Below are 6,157 nucleotides of genomic sequence, written 5' to 3'. Positions count from 1 at the left end.
GACTGCTGTAGCTGAACCCAGGACAGCCATATGTAGTCTAAATAAAGATCTACATGAATTAGCCTAGACAACAAAGTGGTTTAACTAATTCCTGTGTCCTCTGGGGCGGGGGATGTTTGGTTGCTGGTGGTGAGATACATCCAGAGGAACATGTGCTGGTCACCCCAGAAGGCATATAGTGCCTTTGCACTTTGGAAGCAGCACATTTTTGTTAAATACATATGAAGTAATCACTTGTTTCTCCCCTAAAAACATGCCCCAAGCAGTATTCAAATGGTTGCACTCAGCAGAAATGTAAAGATAGAAGAAGGTGGAAGAGAAATTCAAACTGAGTCCCTCGGTCCCAAATAAGCACACTAATCCCAAGGTTATTGGAGACTTTGGATCTCTCCAAGGATTCCCACCTTGGAATTCACTCCAAGGGCTTCGACTCCCCAGAACATGAAGGAATTCTTGGAATAGATGATCTTTGAGACCTGAATCAGGAATCCAGAAGCAATTATTTTGACTCCTCCTCATTCCCCTTCACGTTGCCTGAGCTTGGTCCCATCCCAGCTTAGAAACAACACAGGAAAGCAGGAGTACTTTTAACATGTTAAATCATTCATGTTCAATTAACATGAACATTTTTCATTGTTCTCATTTTCCTTATATTTCACACCTGCATTTCTCTAACTCTGCTGCTCCACGATGTGCCTTTTTAAACCGGGAAAACCAAGTTGCCCAACTCAGGACCAGAAGATGAACCTCTACTTGGCACATCTCAGGCCACAGCCCTAACAAGTCGGTTACTTTGTGGTTTTGCTGCAGACTTGTTTTGTTCCCATGTTTTTAAATCCATAACTTTTACTCCAATGTTACTAATGAACATTTGTGAAATCATGGAATTTCTTACACTGCAATTTTCCCGGGTTTTGCCCAGCCATAGAAACTGTCAAATTCATCTGAGAGTCTAGACCATATTAAAAGAAGCTTGATTATTACTAACCCCAGCTTATACAGTTGTCAAGACAACAGTGAATATCATCATTAACAGAAACTGTCTCTATCAAACTGGAAATCACAGTTGAAGCCTCACGCCCATGTTCACATTATCCAAAACCATATGCAAATATGTGAATGCAAAACAAAATCCCAAATGAACTTTGGTGTCTTTATACTGATCCAAACAGACGAGCAAACTTTCTCTCTCCTCTCCCACTTCGAAGTACAAAGAAATATGCTTACATTTTCCTTTAGTAACAAGAACTCCATATAAAAATACTCAGCTTTAGTTTCCACTTGCAAAGCTTTCACACTTCCAGTGTGTGAAGGGGGCTACAAGGATGCTGCAGAGGGACCTTCATCAGGGACTGGAGCGATAGGACAAGGGGTGATGGGTTCAAACTGAAACAGGGGGAGTTCAGGTTGGATCTAAGGCAGAAGCTCTTCCCTGTGAGGGTGCTGAGGCGCTGGCACAGGGTGCCCAGAGAAGCTGTGGCTGCCCCATCCCTGGCAGTGTTCAAGGCCAGGTTGGACACAGGGGCTTGGAGCAACCTGCTCTAGTGGAAGGTGTCCCTGCCCGTGGCAGGGGGTTGGAACTGGATGATCTTAAGGTCCTTTTCAACCCAAATCAGCCCAGGATCGTATGATTCTATAACTCAATGTTCACAAGATAGACCGTGTAAATATATGCCTACAAGTAGGACCCATTCATGTACTTAAATTAGAACCGACAGCTCACTGCCAGAAACCACAGTGGTGGTTACCAACTCAGCTGGTAAGTAAACAACTGCAGCACCAGAAGATGCTAAACACTATGGCTTCATCTGTCTGATACCAGGTTCATGACATCTACACTAGACACAGGCCTAATGAATATTGCAAGTATAGCGTTCAAAAGGAATTGATGCTCCAAAGGGTTGGGCTGCTGGTCGTAAGGACCACAACAGGCTATAGGAATGGGTGATGTTGGGAGGTGAGGGAGAGACCAGTGAAGCCCCTGTGGAGTGAAGGCCAGTGGCAGCCTGGGCTGTGTTAAGTAAAGCATCACCAGGAGGTCAAGGGACGAGATCCTTCTCCACTGCCCACCGCTGGTGAGACATGCCTGGAGCACTGCGTCCTGGGCTGGGCTCCCCAAAACAAGAGGGACACGGACATACCAGAGCGAGTCCAGCCAAGGGCCACTGAGGTGATTAAGAGACTGGAGAGTCTGTTACACGAGGACAGGCTGAGAGAGCTGGGAATAGTCAGCTTTGAGCCGAGGAAGAGAGCCCGTGGAGCCTCCATCCCTGGAGATACACAGAACCTGGCTGCACACAGCCCCGAGCAACCTGTCCTAGCTGAGCCTGCTCTGAGCAGGAAAGCTGGTCTAGATCAGTGATCTCCAAAGCAGAGCATGCACAGGACAAATATTTTTGTACCATTAATCAGTAAATGATTAAAAATATAAACAGTGTTTATTTCACCTTTATTTCACCCTTTCTGAATTTCTAGGCTTATGGTTTATACCACACTATACATTAGTACAGTGGTACCTGTATATGTTTTATAAATAAATAAACATATTACACATTTTGGGGTACCTGCTCAAAAACAATTTGCTGGTGCAGAACCATAGAATAGTTTGGGTTGGAAAGGACCTTAACATCATCCAGCTCCAACCCTCTGCCACGGGCAGGGACACCTCACACTAGAGCAGGTTGCTCCAAGCCCCTGTGTCCAACCTGGCCTTGAACACTGCCAGGGATGGGGCAGCCACAGCTTCTCTGGGCACCCTGTGCCAGCGCCTCAGCACCCTCACAGGGAAGAGCTTCTGCCTTAGATCTAACCTGAACTCCCCCTGTTCCAGTTTGAACCCATCACCCCTCGTCCTGTCGCTCCAGTCCCTGATGAAGGTCCCTCTGCAGCATCCCTGCAGCCCCCTTCAGACCCTGGAAGCTGCTCTGAGGTCTCCAGCAGCTTCTCTTCTCCAGGCTGAACAGCCCCAGTGTTCTCAGCCTGTGACTCCTCCAAGCTCCCTTATCCTGCTTTCCTACAGGAATGGTGGCTGCTGGAGTCCACATTCCGATTTTCCCGCGTATGAGAAGACTACCACGATCACTGTACAGTTAGTGAAGGCACTTCCTCCTCCTCAAATACTTATCTCCTTGCGGCAGCCAAACCAATCTAAAAGCTCCTTTCAATTTCGAGAAGAAGCTTTACTGAGGCTCAGGATCCAGATTTTTACAGTGATTATACTTCATGAACAAATTGAGCCCTGGTTTTTGTTCCACAAAAGCTTAATGCTTTTACTTATGCAACCTCACATCATAGGTATATATCTATGCAATTTTTCTGCCAAATAACTACATAAAATGCCCAAATTACTGTATACACATTCAAGGCATGTAAAGCAATAGATGGTCCATTTCTAAACCCCAGTTCCAAAAACTAACCTATTTTTATTACTTACTTAAGCGTTGCAGTGGCATTAAAATATCATAGTAAATAAACCATTTGGAATACATTAACAAAAGAAGCAAAACATTAATGGAATTAAATGCTTTATGATTTGATGTGCAATCATAAGCAAACCAACTTCTTACAATACCACTCTTTAGACGCTGAGTAATGGCAAACTACTATCAGCTCATGATCTCATTCAAGGCCTAAAATAATACATAAAGTAGTAGGGGAAGTTCTTAGGCTTCACGGTCTTTTCAAAACCCCTCCAAAATGTTACTGTGTGAACGTCTATATACGTAAACAAGAAGGATGGTTTTCATGTAATCTTTAATTTGAATACCATTCACTTTCTGAAGAGCCGGAAAAAGAACAAGACCCTTCCTGGATATTAGTGCTTATGCAGAGCACAGCATAGAAATGTACTGAAACCTATATTCATTTGACCATTTCTCTAAAGATAAAGTCAAAAGGGAAGGTCTCATTCCAAATAGGAGCACTGAGGGGAAATACTGATTGTTTCTCTCCTCTGGCAGAGCAGCAGTAGCACTCAGGGAAATCAGAGAGGATTTGGGCACACTGCCCATTCAACTTAAGGCTCATCTGAGACCCACATATCCCCACTTAGCTACCCAACTAGGATTCTGTTGTTGTTGCTTTCAGGGCCACGTGGTTTTAGTGCTTTTGTGCAACGTGTAACCCTTTTCACATGCTTCCCTTACCAAAAGGAGGAGGAAAGCACCTCACTATCCTGAGGGCAGCAAACCTCCCTCGCCTTGTCTGATGTCCACTGTAGTTATGGGAAAAGCAAAGTGAACTTGAATCTGTCAAACTGTACCATTCAAATTCTGTATGCTACAAATAATCTTGGCATCCAAAGCAGCAGAAAAATGCAGCTACCAAGGATGTGGGTGACTATGTAGCAGCTGAAAGAACTTTACAGCCTAAAATAACAAGTGTCTTCTACACACACGTAGAAAAATACATAGCACCTACCTGCATTTACTTCTTTAAATTAACATCTTGTACCTTATATGTGTTACTCAAGGATATTATACTAAATTGAGACTGTAGCACCTTTGTAAGTCAGGTATTTTCTTTACCTGCACAAAAACAACTACAAACAAAAAGCGATCGTATAATATTGACTGCAATTAAGAGAATTCCAGCCCCACACAATACCTGTCACACTTCACAATCAATAACCATGCCTCGGAATGGCTTGTACACTAGCTGAAATAGCCAGGGTACAAATTTATGAGCTAATAAAGTGCTTTTTATTGTATGCACAGCATAGAATCATGAGACTGCTCTACACAGTCCTTGTAACAGAACCCTGACCTTTGAAATGCCAAAGCTTCCCTTGCTAGTGAGTGTTTATCACCAAAGAGCTGTCAGCTCCCAATTTGGCCAACATTGACTCTGCTGAGTCATGTACCACAACACACCGCAACCCCCCCCCGTGTTACAGGAGAGCAGCAACTTGAAATCCCCTTTGTTGAGAACACTAAAAGTAGCTTCAGAGACCAAAAGTTCCCCTCAGCTTTGCTGTATATCACGTAATGCGAAATCCCATATGCTGACGACCGACCACATAAGGGAAAAGCCCTAAATGTGTGAAGCAAAGCAAGCAAAAAGCAAGAAATCACAATGAGAAAGTTGGATGCCATTAGTTACCTGCAACACCAAGAGCTGGAATGTTCTGAAAGGAAAGAATATCATTTGGGGGTAACAAGAAAGGCTTCAGAAGAGGCAGGTTGCGTTTCAACACACAGGATCTTTACAAACGCGTACTCACAGCAGTGCAACATGAGGCAAGAGCACCACGAACACAAAGTCAGTGTCATGCACGTCAAATCATTCACACCCAGCCATAAATCGAATGGATTCTGAACACAATCAAAGCAAAAAGGGGGTGATGAGTTTGTCAAGAAGATCCTCATTTTTCTGTTGTTGTTTTGGCTTTTTCCTGCGCTAAAGTGTAAGTCCAAGTAGTTGCTCTGCTACCAGGCATGTGAAACGAAGCACTGGGCATCATTACATTTCACTATCCAATTTTCAAAACCTTTGCAAGTCCAGGTTGCTACAATTTTCTGACCCACAGAGAATTAACATCTTCCTGATTATTACTTTAGAAAAAACAGGTACTGTAGCTGGCAAGTTTCTTTGGAGTCCTATACCCAGAGATTCTGCAATAAAGTGACCAAACATTCACATCCTGGCTAATTTTAGCCACATCTAATAAGGATCAAGTGCAATGATACGAGAATATTAAGCAAAAAATACATCTCTACAATATACAAAGGACCAGAGAGATTTTAACGTTCCATTAGCACAAACAAAATCATGTCAATCTGGTGTTAAAATCAGAGTACACAGGAACTACATATATAAAAATCAAATCCAATTTGAAAGCAAACACCGACTTGTTCAAACAGCATTGTACAATTGCTTTAACACTTACAGAATTTAGATGAACAATATTTTCATTCACTAAATATAAAGCAAGGCACCCCTTAAGCATTTTAAATAACAAATTAAACATTTACATTTTTTACTGTGCAGTCAGGCTTAACATTTATGCAGCTTCAAAAACCAAAGTACAGCCTCAAGGGAAGCCTCTCCACTGACAAATTAATACCTTAGAGAATAGAGCTGAATGGTGGCAATGAACTCATTTGTTCCCCCAATAATGAAGAATGACTCTTTCTTTACCACATCTGTGACTGTTGCT

The sequence above is a fragment of the Nestor notabilis genome, unplaced genomic scaffold, assembly GCF_000696875.1.
Source record: "Nestor notabilis isolate BGI_N333 unplaced genomic scaffold, ASM69687v1 scaffold8357, whole genome shotgun sequence".
Lineage (NCBI taxonomy): Eukaryota > Metazoa > Chordata > Aves > Psittaciformes > Psittacidae > Nestor > Nestor notabilis.
Note: the sequence above shows the minus strand (reverse complement) of the source record.